Source organism: Octodon degus, unplaced genomic scaffold (assembly GCF_000260255.1).
Source record: "Octodon degus isolate 3935 unplaced genomic scaffold, OctDeg1.0 scaffold00221, whole genome shotgun sequence".
Taxonomy (NCBI): Eukaryota; Metazoa; Chordata; class Mammalia; order Rodentia; family Octodontidae; genus Octodon; species Octodon degus.
Genome location: NW_004524797.1, coordinates 3,672,858 through 3,686,842, shown reverse-complemented (window position 1 = coordinate 3,686,842; position 13,985 = coordinate 3,672,858). Strand labels below are relative to the sequence as shown.

At 38.2% G+C, this 13,985-nt stretch overlaps 1 pseudogene; it reads left to right on the top strand.

Moving 5' to 3' along the window:
* Window positions 1-7,765: 7,765 nt before the first annotated feature.
* Window positions 7,766-9,487, top strand: LOC101589906 (annotated as a pseudogene).
* The last annotated feature ends 4,498 nt before the right edge of the window (window positions 9,488-13,985 follow it).

Here is a 13,985-nt window from a genome sequence, read left to right as displayed (position 1 = left end):
GAAAGAAAGAAAGAAAGAAAGAAAGAAAGAAAGAAAGAAAGAAAGAAAGAAAGAAAGAAAGAAAGAAAGAAAGAGAAAGAGAAAGGAAAGGAAAGGAAAGGAAAAGAAAAGAAAAGAAAAGAAAAGAAAAGAAAAGAAAAGAAAAGAAAAGAAAAGAAAAGAAAAGAAAAGATGGGTGAAATATACAACAGTAAAGTAGATGCAGACTAAACTCTTGTCTCAATTGAACCTGTTCTCTTCAAAGCATAATTGTGAGTTTCTGAGATACTGCCTTTCTTCAGGTGCTACAAACTTAGACCATTTCCTGACTTTAGCACCTCCCAAACTGTTGCTCCATAGAATCCTTATATCCAAGAATACATGCAACTTTGCCTGGGAAAACCCTTTGAAGTGCATTTTGTGGAGGGCTGGGGCTGTAGCTTAATGGTGACAGCATGCATTTAGCTTGCACAAGGTCTCAAGTTAGACCCCAGCACCAAAATGAAAAAAAAAGAGTAAAATACATTTTCAAAGGATACTTTCTCACAGAGATACAATATATCATCAATTGGTGCAATGCTATGTAAAACATATTGACTATGGTTACATGCGTGTATTTAATAAAAGTATGAAAAATATATTGACATGTTTTATAATATATACATGTACAATCAGTCCTTATTATTTGTGATTCATTATTTGCAGATTCACCTATTTTTGACAATTTACTGTAATCTCCAAACAATAACCATAGACTTTTACAGTCATTCTCAGATATATACAGAGTGGTGAAAATTTCATTTCTCCCACATTCACATTACCAGGAGAGGTCAAAGGCGGTGACATTTTGCCTTATTTAAGCTCTTACACAGTACACAAATATCATTTCCCCATTTTCTTTAGTGCCACATTTTTCCACATTTTTCTGCCTCAGCAGGCTTTATCTTTGTTAGTGATTTCACTGTTTAAAACCACTCCCACATACAGTGCTAAGGTTTTATTTACTGTTATTAAGAAGGCATCTCTAATATGTCATCAGGAAAACATATGTATGAATGATCAACTCTCATTAGGCATGAGTTATAGTGCTGTTGGCAGTAAGTTCCATGTTAATAACCCAACAATAATACTGAATAAAGTGTCTTTGAATACAAACACATAACATCACATATAGGTTGACAAAAATCTTGTGAGCAGGGTTAGAAACCTAACCCTGTATTTCTCTAGGAGAAATGGCTCCATACTCACTAATGAGTTTTCATAGTGTCTTTATAGACTATAACTAATGCAAATTAGAATGAATTATACATACAAATAAGTCAGAAAAGCCTTAGGAACTTTAATTTTCAAAGCTGAATAAATGAGCTTGAATAAGAACAATTTCTGATAGTTGTTTGCTTATTCAGTCAATAAGTACATACTGCTTACTGTGTGCTGGCTATAAAGTGGGATTGAGGCCCAGAAAAAGATACTATGAAGTGTATCTATGAAGTGGTAGTTCAGCATTTTGAATACTTAAAACTGAAGGACATCAGAAAAGCCTCAGAAGGAGCATTTCTCTCTAATCTTTTCATTCTGTCCTTTCTCCCGCCCGTCATCCTCACCCAAGCAAAGAAATCAGAATTTTTATCCCCAAAGCTGGTCATCAAAACTAGAATCTCTTTTCACCAAATCAACCCATAAAGCCTAAACATATTACTCTAATTTTTCCCTAAGTTTCTGTGGAGGAATTGGCCATAAAAGAATACTCTGACTTGTCTGAAAATAGATTTTGAGAGCCTCTTTGTATCAGGGTCCTGCCCCATGTTCAGGAGGAAGAGGCCAGAGATTCTGAAAAGACAGCCCTTGCTCTGTTCCCCCATTCAGTCTCCTACCTTGGATCCTATCTTTTTGGCCCATGACATTTTTACACAAGCGTCCATCCTTCATCTAATCTAAGAATAAAATGGATAGCTTTCCCTAGGTCACTGAGTCTTTAATTTGAAAGTTCCCATGTCATGCAAACCTTGATTAAATAAGTCTACTGTGTTTTTCTCTTGTTAAGTATTGTCATAGAAGTGTTGAATGTGACCCTTCTAAGGTTTGAGGAAACTTAACACACCTTTTCTACTTCTACTGTGGAGGACAGACATTCTCTTGACATTCTTGATAATAGTCTCAGAGAAAGGCCACCATTTGCACATGTTGTGTGCCAAATATAATCACATTAATAAATTAATGATCACAAGCTTGGATCGGTGCTTGGACAGAGAAAAACATGGCTCTGTAACAAAGAAGCCACCCAATGTACATGGACGATGGGATATGGGGGAGGGTATTCCAATCAGGTATAGGAAGAAGAGATGATATTCTATGGCAGCTGAAACAAGAATGTTCCACATAAGAAGCAACAGGGAAAAAGGCAAATAGTCCAAATAAAGAAACACAAACAGGCAGACAACGAGCCATTCAAGGCTTTATAAGCCAAGAAATTTTTGTTTTCTTCTGAGAAACCACTAATGAGCAGTGGTGAGGTTATTTACCTTGAAAATCACACTGGCTAAAGCATTTAGCTAAAAGGCAGAACAGGGTGGTCAAGATCAATGTGGGAAAAACAGTCAAATTACCACAACCTCCCAGAAGTGTTCCTTCAGTATAATTATACCCTACAAGTACACAAGACTTGACCCTGCCCTGAGAGAAGAATGATGAGAAAATTAAGCACAACCATAATCAAAAGGTTTATATCCCTCATTCTAAATTTATAAACCATGAGAATATGGTGCATTCATTTAATTATATACAGTGTTTGAATTTCCTTTCAGATGCATACTTAATCTTCTTTACTGTGTGTCTCTTGTTTTCAAAAGCTATAATTGAATCTCCTTTCAAACACATAGCTCATCTTGTCATCATTCTCCATTTTCACAAAGTTTGCTTGTCACTTTCTGGGAGTACATTACAATCATTCTTAGGAAAACAGGGCCTCCTTTCTCTGTAGCCCTCCAAACAATTTCTGGAAAGGATGGAGTGGGGAGAGATTTCGAATTATAGACACAAATTAGTAGTAAACCATGCAAGTCCAGATTTAAGACATCTGGTGTTTGACTGTGGGAGTGTCCCTTCCATTTTCTCATATGAAAGTTTATAAATGTGTGTTTCAAAGGAAGAGGTGAGGAAGAGTGGGAAGAAACTACAACAGAAGGAGGAGGAGAAAAGAAGCTCTATTCACATGTCCTTGTGTGATCTTGTTTTGACCAACAACTCTAAACACATTTTTAAGAAAAGAAATATATGGACTGAACATTACATGCTATTGTGACATTCTGAGTGGAAAGATACCATGATATATATAATGAATTATAAAGTATTCCGTAAAACTTTATAATTTAGGAATACTGGGTGTTGGGTGCTCACCTGCCTAAGGATTCTTTTTGGATTTTGGGTTTTTTTCCATTTTCCTTACCCATCTACTTTTTAAAAATAATTTTATTGAGAAACAAATAGCAATGTGACAGTTTCAAAACTGATTTCTAGCACAGTTTCAATAATTAATACACTGCATATTGTTGTCTTCATGGTTATTCATTGTACAAGATGCAGACATGATATCCTGTCCACAAACATTATTAGAGTAAATCTTTCTATTCATTGAATTAAGAGAAAGCTGTATATCTATCTTAACTATTTTGAATATACAGATACAAAATGGTCGTTCATTTGTATCCCCCCTTTTTTGGTTAGTTTTGTCAGAGAAGGGTATTCCATTGTCATTTAAATATTGTAGGTACATGAATTCAGCAAAATATTCCAATATAGTCCAGTAGTCCATAATAATAGTAGGTTTTCTGTAAGACTGGCAATGTCAAAAGCTGTTGACTTGAGCCTTTTACAGCTTAGCATATTAATATGGATTTACCTTTTGTACTTCATTTTTATACTTTTCTGCTGGATGGTTAAGACCAAGAAAAAGCAAGACCTATATAACAAGAAATGTAACTTCTGTATCTGATAAGGTCAGTCAAATCCCCTCAGGTTTTATCCTGAAACCCTGTACTGTAGTCTGTAGATCCTTTGTCAGTGTCAGCCATGTGGATGAGTCACGGTCATTGCTTGAGCAATTTTCTCTCTGTGAAAGCCTGAGAGAATATTTTCTCTCTATGTGAGTCTCCTTACACCTGCCTAAGGATTGATGCCAACAGCAAAAGAGGAAGAACTACAGGGGAATATGGTGTGCTGCTGATTCTCCTGGAGAAGCTAGTTTTCCTGATATAAACTTAGCTGTTCCCATTACTGGAGGAGCTCAGGACCTTGCTGTTGCTGAGGATGGCTGTGGTTCTCTTCAGGGGAACTTTGGTCCTTACCTTGAGGATCACCTCCTGGCTCTAATGAAAATCCTTCTGCTTGCTGACACAGATCTTTCATCCTGCTATCACAGACTTTCCAGCTTCTACCAATGACCTTTGGACCTTCCCAGTGCAGATCTTTGATACAGATTTGCATAAGTTGTCATAGGCTCTAGGCCTCCAGTGGGACTCATGGAAGACATTACCATGGACATTGCCATTGGATCTAGGCCTTCAGCTAGATTCTTTAGGTCCTTAGTGTATGGAAAGATTTCCTGCACTCTTTTAGTGTATATTATAAAACACAGCTTTAAATTATGTGTCCTGTACTAAACTGTTTCTCTTATAAACCCTGACTACAACACACGCAATTGTCAAGGGCTTACATATAAACTGATATGACATCTTGAATTTGTTTTCTAGTATTGCAGAAAAGGGATAAAATAAATGAAATGTGATTGATAAATGACTTGCTGAATCTTTTAGGCTGAAATGAAATGCTAAACTCCCTAAGAGAATGAGGCAACATTCAGGAGTCTTGTAACCCTAGAGGTACAAAGGTGATATGCAATGATCAAGATGGACTGGTGAAACTAGCAACAATTTCTCTGTAGTCCAGACATGACCTAGGGAGGGAATAGCCAGTACTTGCAGTGTTCACAAGAGTGAGTGCACAGGCTGCACAACCAGGTTTTAAAAGGGCAAGTTTTGCCTCAAACCTGGACAACTGGGGAGCCAAGAAATCAGACACATAAATACAAATAAAAGCTAAATCTATAAAATACTTCTCTTGAGCTGTGGACTATTCTAAGCTCTTTATACATCCTTTAACCAGCTGTGACTAAATATTATTATTCTCACTTGATAAATGCAGAAACTCAGTGCTACGGTTTGGGTCTAGATGTTGCCCCAAAGCCGCATGCATCCTAGGTGGGGCTTTTTCAGAAGTGCCTGGATACTGGCATGAAGCTGGAATTAAGGATGTGTGTCACTAACCTACTCCACTGACTGGTTTTGCACCCCCCCCCCAAGCTTGGTGCCTAGATAGGGTGGAAAAGGGCAGGAAGAAGCTGTCAAGGTGGCTTGGACTTGCTTGCTTGCTGCTTTGCTATCTTCTGGCTACTACGAACTTTTCCTCCTCAGTGATGCCTCTCCGCCATCCACCATGTCTTGGAGCTTCCTCAGATTGTGAGACAAACAAACCTTTCCTCCTTTAACTCTTAGGGCCAGGTTTTTTTGACTCAGGAAGAAGAAAAGTAATCAAGATGCACAAGAGCAAAGAGGTTCTATAACTTACTTAAGCCAACTAGAGAGTAGAAGAGCTGGAATTCTAGCCCAAATGATCTAACTGGAAAGTTCATGCTTTTAACCCCTATTCTGATCCTGTACTGATACTCATATCCATTCTCATTCCCTCTCTCCTCTCCTCTCTCCTCTCCCCTCTTTCTTCTCTCCTCTCTCCTCTCTCTTCTCTCTCCTCCCTCCTCTCTTCTCTCCCCTCTCCCCTCTCTTTTCTCCTCTCTCCTCTCTCTCTTCTCTCCTCACTCTCTCCTCTCTCCTCTCCTCTTCCCTCTCCCCTCTCAATTTTCTCTTCTCTCTCCTCTCTCCTCTTCTCTTCTCTTCTCTTCTCTTCTCTTTTCTTCTCTCTCTCTCTCTCTCTCTCCTCTCTTCCTCCCTCCCTCCCTCATGCTTCTCTTAAACATGTGCTACTTATACCTTTACTTTCTAAATCCATAAGCACAATTTCAAATAAGGTGACTCCTTTGTAAAAATCCTCAAATTTTCAATGAGAGATTTGACCTCAATTAAATAAAGGTCCTTTGTGGAAGCATTTTTGATTCATGTGCATGAAAGTGCACTCTGAGAATGAAAATGGCTTATGAATTAGAAAATGTGACAGTTAACATGAAAAACTGTAGGAAATCCCTTACATGGCATCAGCGAATTGCTAAAAGGCTTTTTTGAGCCCAGTATCTATGCTCCTTTCCAACAGCATTTTGGAGTTCTTTCCATTAAGAAATGAAATCCATTTCTTCACTGTCTTGCATCTGGACTTGGTCACAGAGCTTGACTGAGCCAAGGAGACACTGATGAGTTAGATGCAAGCAGAAAGCCAGAAGCACTTAGTCCCTGAGGCCAGACATCTTGCTGCTTTAACATTTGGTTTTTTGTTTGTTTATTTTGTTTTGGTGGAACTGGAGATTGAACTCAGGCCCTTGTGCTTGCCAGACAAGCACTTATTCTACTGAGCTATCTCCCCAGCTCATCTTGCTGCTTTAAAAACCTTGAGACCACACATAAATTGAACCCCAGGTACTCTGCAGGAAGATGAACAGCTGTGCACAGAAAATGTCCTCTTTGCTGGATTCCAACCCCAAATATGCGAACAAGGCCATCAGCTGATCAAAATCACCAGAGAGAGCTAGACTAGACCAGAAGATCTGCCCGGCTGACCTGAAGAATTAATTATGAGCTACAGAAAGTGGGTGTAAGCCACTAAACTTGGACTGGTATATCACATGACAAAAGCTAACTGACACAGCCTGATTATTGTTTTTCTTTGTTTTTTTGTTTGTTTGTTTGTTTGTTTGTTTTCTAACCAGGGATTGAACTCCTCCCTCCTCTCTCTCTTTTCTCCCCTCTCCCCTCTCTTGCCAGGAAGATGCTTATGCTGCTGAGCTAAATCCCTGGCCCAAACCTATTGCTCTAACCAAAATATGTCTGTCATTTCCAAAAACTACATAGATGCATTAAAAGGAAGAACAAATAAGGTTTGAAAAATCTTTCATAAGGGCTAGGGAGGTAGCTCAGAATTCTAAGCACCTGCCTGGCAAGCACAAGGACCATGGTTTGATCCTTGGCACCACATGCCACACTGCAAGTGAGGCCCTGTACCAAATACAAAAATTTTTTAAAAAAGAAAAATTTTTCTTAAAATTCTTTTTTTTTGTAATTTTTAAAGTACTTTTAAAAATAGAGAAAACTTGCCCTTCAGTTTCAAATAATTAATCATTATAATTAGAAGTGCCCCATGTGCTCTCAACTTTGGCCCAAAGAATATAAGTAAAATGGGAAAGACCACTGCCTTCCTTGGCTGGCATAGTCCCTTGGTACTTCCCTATAAAAGGTTGATAGGCTGTAAGGGACTCACCTGACCCCTAATCAGTCAAACCCCAGCCGCTGCACTCTGCCTAAGCAGGTGCTTTAGTCCACTGAGCCATGTGACCAGCCCTAGAATTCTGCTTTTTAACAGAAACTTTAAAGTACTACAGATAATATTTGGGCATCAACTTGGCCTTGCATTTAATAGGTACTCAGATTTTCTTGCTACTTATCTTGAAATACACATTTCAAAGGAAAGGCTAAAAGAATGGTCTGTCCTGAGAGGACAGGCAACCCCAGGTTCAACAGAACCTGAAACAGTTGGCATTAGGAAGAAGCACAGAAGTGATCACTTGAGGATGACTTTGGAAACCCTAGACTTCCTATCACTGTTGCCAGGAGAGTCAGTGAACTTGATCATAGAACCATCCTACAAGGAGGTAACAAGAGAAAAGAAAGTCGTCCTAAATACCTGTTACATCTCCAGCACTGATGCAGGTGAATAATAACATGTTACAGATTTGCTGGGGGAAATAGATTAGGGAACCACTCATGAAGATGGCCAAAAAGTTCTTTTTTATTTTATTTTTTATTTATTTTTTTTTTGGCAGAACCGGGGATTGAACTCAGGCCCTTATGCTTGCCAGGGAAGCGCTTATTCCACTGAGCCATCTGCCCGGCCCTAGCCAAAAAGTTCTTAATGTGACCACCAGTAAGGCCACTCTTTTATTTTTCTTCATGGTCTAAAAGACTTGCTTTCTTTCTCCCTTTTTCTTTCTTGTTTTTGTACTAGGGATCGAACTGAGGACCTTGTACTTGCCAGGCAGACACTTACACTACTGATCTATCTCCCCAGACCCCGTAAGACTTTCTTACAATTCAAATGTCACTGAAGTCAATTTCATCATTGTATTATTTTCTCTTGGTTGCTATTGCTATGGAGAACTGAGCACAGACATTGAATAAAGGTAACATTTTTATTACCATTCTCCCTAAAGATATTTCTGATTATGCATTTCTTTTACAGTACTGAGGTTTGAACCCAGGACCTCACACTAAGCTATACTCCTAGCACATTTTATTTGAGGTTTTTTGTTGTTGTTGTTTTGTTTTGTTTTGTTTTGTTTTTTGTTTGTGGTACCAGAGATTGAACTCAGGGCCTTGCACTTGCCAGGCAAACTCTTATTCTACTGAGCTATCTCCCTGGCCCCTATTTGAGGGTTTTTTTTTTAATTCTATTTTATTGACGAGGTCTTATTAAGTTACCTGGGCTGATATCAAACTGGTGAACCAGGCTGTGCCTCCCACTTAGCCAATCTTGGCCAGTCTGCCAGGGATGTCTTCACCAAGGGTTATGGGTTTGAATGAATGAAACTTGATTTGAGAACCAAGTCTGAGAATGGATTGGAATTCACACACTCAGGCTCAGCCAGCACAGAGAACACCAAAGTGACAGGCAGTCTGGAAACCAAGCAGAGGTAGACAGAGGATGGCCTGACATTCACAAAGAAGCTGCACATGAACAGTACCCTCGGCACCAAGGTCACTATGGAGGATCAGCTTGCACATGGACTGAAGTTGACCTTCTCACTTAACACCAGGAAAAAGAATGTTAAAATCAAGACAGAGCACAAGTTGGAGCACCTCAACCTGGGCTGTGACTTTTTATATCACAGCCCCTTCAATCCAAGGAGCCCTGGCACTCAGCTATGAGGACTTGCTGGCTGGCTACCAGATGAATTTTGAGACTGCAAAGTCCTGAGTGATGCCGGAGCAACTCTGCAATTGGTTGCAAGACCTGGATGAGTTCCAGCTTCACACCACTGTGAATGATGAGACAGAATTCGGTGGCTCCATTTACCAGATGAAAAAGAAGTTGGAGAGTGTTTTCGGTTTGTCTTACCTGGATGGCAGGGAAGAGTAACACATGTTTCAGAATAGCCTCCAAGCATCGGACTGACTCTGAGGCCTGCTTCTCAGCCAAAGTGAACAATTCCAGCCTGATTGATTTAGGATACCTAAATCCAGGAATCAAGCTCACACTGTCAGCTCTGTTGGATGGCAAGAATATCCACAACTAGAACTGGAATTTCAAGCATAAATGCATAAAGTACAGTCATTAATTTTAATTTTAAACTATTTTTCAGCATGCCTACCTTCAGAATTTAGTGTGCCTTTGAATGTTGTATATCTAGGAAGTAGAACTGGAAAAAAAATCATGATAGACTTCCAGGTTGAAGATGCTTCCACTTTAAGGTGTCATTGATTCAGGGGTACAGAAGAAATCAGATTCCAAAAAGGGCCTTTCATCTGTGTACATGGGAGAAGTTGGTGGCCCCAAGACTACAGGACTATGCATTGAAGTTAATAATGTGTATCTACTTTGTAAATCTGCATTGAGTAAATGAATGAATTTTGAGAAAATTAAACCCAGTTTCCTAACTCTGACTGGTGAGAATCTCATGGCTTGCTGGTGTGTACAAACTCATCTGAAAGCATCCTTTTTAGATAGACTTTCACAACCTGGTCCCACCTCAGTCCCTCTTTTACACCAGTGTGCAGTAACTTTCTTTTGTGCCATTTGGGGGTAGAAAGAGGGAATGTCATGAAGCCATTCAGAATTTCCATCCCACGTTGTAGCTTTTTGCCTTTTTACCAATGTATGACCAGCTACAAGCTAGGAAATCTGCACAACTGTAATCATTTAGTGACAACACTAGGAATCTAAATGGGACATAGGTTGTATTCTTACCACTCAATTTATTTTTCAGCAGTTTATTGGGTACATTTTAGAGTCTTCCATTTTGTGTAGAATTAGATTCTACCCTTTGTATGCTGTAACTGACATCACTCAAGATAAAACTTGAATAAAATATAGAAACCTCAAAAAACAAAAAAACCAAACTTGTGAACCAGTATGCCCAATTATGATTAGACAATTAAATGTTACTTGTTTAATAATATATGAGTAAGTAGAGAGGTTCCTTTGGAGCTATAAGTAGAATAAGTTGTGAGAAATACATGTGATCCTGTTAAAAAAAATGACTCTAATGAATTACAGTACATTATACAGCCCCTTTCTTCAAATGTCCAGTCTCTTTAGTTTCTCCATTCCCAGTAGATAATCTCACATCCTATAACACAAAGATACTATCGTTTGAAAAAAAAAAATCTTACTTTTCCTTTCTTCCTTCCCTTCTGTTATAATTAAGATTCTTCCTTCTTAATTATAAAACTATCCTTCCTGTGCTCTGGATCTCATCACCAACATCTTAGGGACTTCTTGCTAGTAACTTGCAGCATACCTACCCATCCCCCATCTCTTTTCTAGTGTTTCTTGAAGGTTAGCATTTAAATATGTCCACGGTTCTCTCTATTGTGATGGTTAATTTCATGTGTCAGCTGGACTAGGCTAAGAGAGACCCAGATAGCTGGTGAATTATTATTTCTTGGTTGTCTGTGGAGGTGTCTTCAGTACAGAATAACATTTGGTGCTTCCCTGGCAAGCACAAGGGCCTGAGTTCAATCCCTGGTTCCACAAAAAAAAAAAAAAAAAAAAAAAAAAAAAAAGAATAACATTTGAATTGGGAGATCAACTCAAAAAGATCCTGTCTGACCAGTGGGTGGGCATCATTCTACCCACTGAGAGCCTATAGAACAAAAAGGCAGAAGAATGAATGTGCTCGCTGTCTATTTGAGCTGGAACAGCATTTTCTCCTGCCCTCATGCACTAGTGTGCCTCGCTCTCAGGCTTTCAGACCTAGCCTACAACTCAGATCGCGGGCTGTCCTGATTCTAACCTTCCAAATTGGAGTAGGACTTATGCCATTGGCTTCGCTGGTTCTCAGCCCTTTAGACTGGAACTGCACCACCAGCTTTCCTAGCTTCTAGTTTACAGACACAGATCTAAGGACTTTTTGTGCACCATAATTGCATGGGTGAATCCTTCATACTAAATAAACCTATCCTATACATACTGATTCTCTGCAGAATCTTAATACCTCTTCTGTCTTACCAAAAAAGAAAAGGCTTTCTTCTTTCTCCCTACTCCATTCACCTTCCTCTACTACATTCAATTTTCTTACCTTCTCAGACAAACTTCTCCAAAGAGTTAATTAGTAATATATATGCGTCATCACTCTCATTGAAGTCTGGATTCTGTTGTTACTAGTCCCCCAAAAATGCTGTCATCAATGCTGAAATGATCACCATGTCACCAAATCTAGTCATAATAGGGAACCAGAAGAATCTCTGGAGCAGTTTATTGACCTCATTATGTTTGTCCATCTCCCCCAGGTAATACTGTAAAATATAGATGCTGAAAAACATTGTCACCGAATCACAAAAGTCTAACCAAAAGCAGCTTGCAGTTATAGTTAGAAAACAACAGTTTATTTTACATTTTGCACATTTAATTTTAATCTTTTAAAATTTTTTTAGAGAACAAAAATGTAGCACAGTTACATTAAAGAACTTTTATATATGTAAAGCTTGCTAAGAGATTTGCACTTGTCTTAATCTTTTCTTTCATGATTTTCATACAGCAGAATTAATGCATACTAGCTTAATAACTAAAACAAAACAAAGAAAACAGTCTTCTGTACCTGGTACCACCCCATTTTCTGGTCTTTAAAAACCTACCTAGAGCATTTCCCCCCTAGTCATGAAACCATACATAAGCATATTAGGACAAAAATAGCACGCAGCCTTGATTGCTGGTTAGTTTGGTTTGATTTTTCTTGAATATCTTTATTTTCTTTCTGGCTCATTTAAATTTATTCTTAGGGTCAGGGAGAGAGCTCAGTAGAATAAGCATTTCCCTAGCAAGTGCAAGGGCCTGAGGTCGATCCCTGATTCTGCCAAAAATAAATAAATAAATAAATAAATAAATAAATAAATGCATTCTTAGAGAAACTTTAGGTTCACAGAGAAATTGATCAGAAAAAATAGAGTTCTCATATTCTATTTTCATACATGCACGCGCGCACACACACACACACACACACACACACACAAATTCATATGTGGAGGCACAAAACTTCCTCCACTGTCAGCATCCTGCATTACACTGGTAAATTTGTTACAACTGATGAACCAACATTGTCAGTTAATTTTCATCTAGAGTCTATAGTTTATCTTAAGGCTCACTCTTAGAATTATATATTTATTCTGTGGATTTCAAAATTTTTATAATGACATCTATCCACCATAATATATTATATAGAAAGTTTCACTGCCCCTCCAACCCCCTGTACTATACCTATTCATCCTCCCTTCCTCCAAAACCATAGCAACCACTTATCTTTTCACCATCTGCATAGTTTTGCCTTTTCAGAATGTCGTATTACTGGCACCATGTCACATTTTTAAACTGACTCTTTAAATTTACTGACAAGTCTTTACGTTTCCTCCATCTTTCTTTATGGTTCATTTCTTGTTAACATGAATAACTATTCCATTATTTAGATGTACCACAATTTATTTATTTATTCACCTACCAAAGGACAACTTGAGTGCTTTCCAGTTTGGGCAAACATGAATAAAGCTGCTATAAACAGCCACGTGCAGTGATTGTGTGGATTTACTTTTTCAACTCACTTGGGTAAATGCTACGGAATATGCCTGATGATTCAAATTACAGCTGGGGAGACTCGGCTCAGTGGAATAAGCGCTTGCCTGGCAAGTGCAAGGACCTGAGTTCAATCCCCGGTTCAGCTAAAAAATAAATAAAAATTAAAAAATCAAATTATAAATATGCTGAATTTTGTAAAAAAAAAAAATAAAAAAGATAATAAAAACTGCCCACAGAACCAGGCATATTGCTCACAGCTATAATTCTAACACTCAGGACACTAAGGCAGGAGGATTTGACTTTGAGACTAGCCTACGCTTCATAGCAAGAGCCTATTTTAGAAAAAGAAAAGAAATGCTTAGTGATCTTCCAAGCAGCTGTACCATTTTGTGCTTCTGCCAGCAATGACTGAAAGTTCCTATTGCTCTAAGTTTGCCTATTTTCATAGAAACAAAATAGTTTCACAAATATTGTTCTGCACCTTGCCTTTTGTTCTTAACACAAATCATGAATATCCTGTGGATAAGCCTTGGTAAGGACCACATTTCTTTGTCCTAATATTTTTGTGCACACATGTGTGGTTACCTGTATAGAATAGTATACACATTCTTTTCCAAATTTTGGATTTTTCACATTACCATGAACAAATTAAAACTTCAAAGCCTTCATTTTTCCATCTCTAAAATAAAGATAATTTGATGAAGGCTTATTGAATTAAGACATGGAACATACTTAAAACTATTCCAAATACAATAGACACAATGTTATTGTATAGAAAAATGTTAGAGACATTGCAAAGGATCAAAGAGATTATAGAGTGTTTCTCTAGCACACCCTTCCAGGTTATATCAGTTTTTCATTGTCTTTCAGTTATTTCACAACTCTGTAAGTTATAGAAAATTGAAATGATGCAAATTATTCTTATCCATTAAAATGCAAATTCATCATATCGAGTGAGATATAATTGATTATTGCCTCACAGATTGACCCATGTTACATCTATTTGT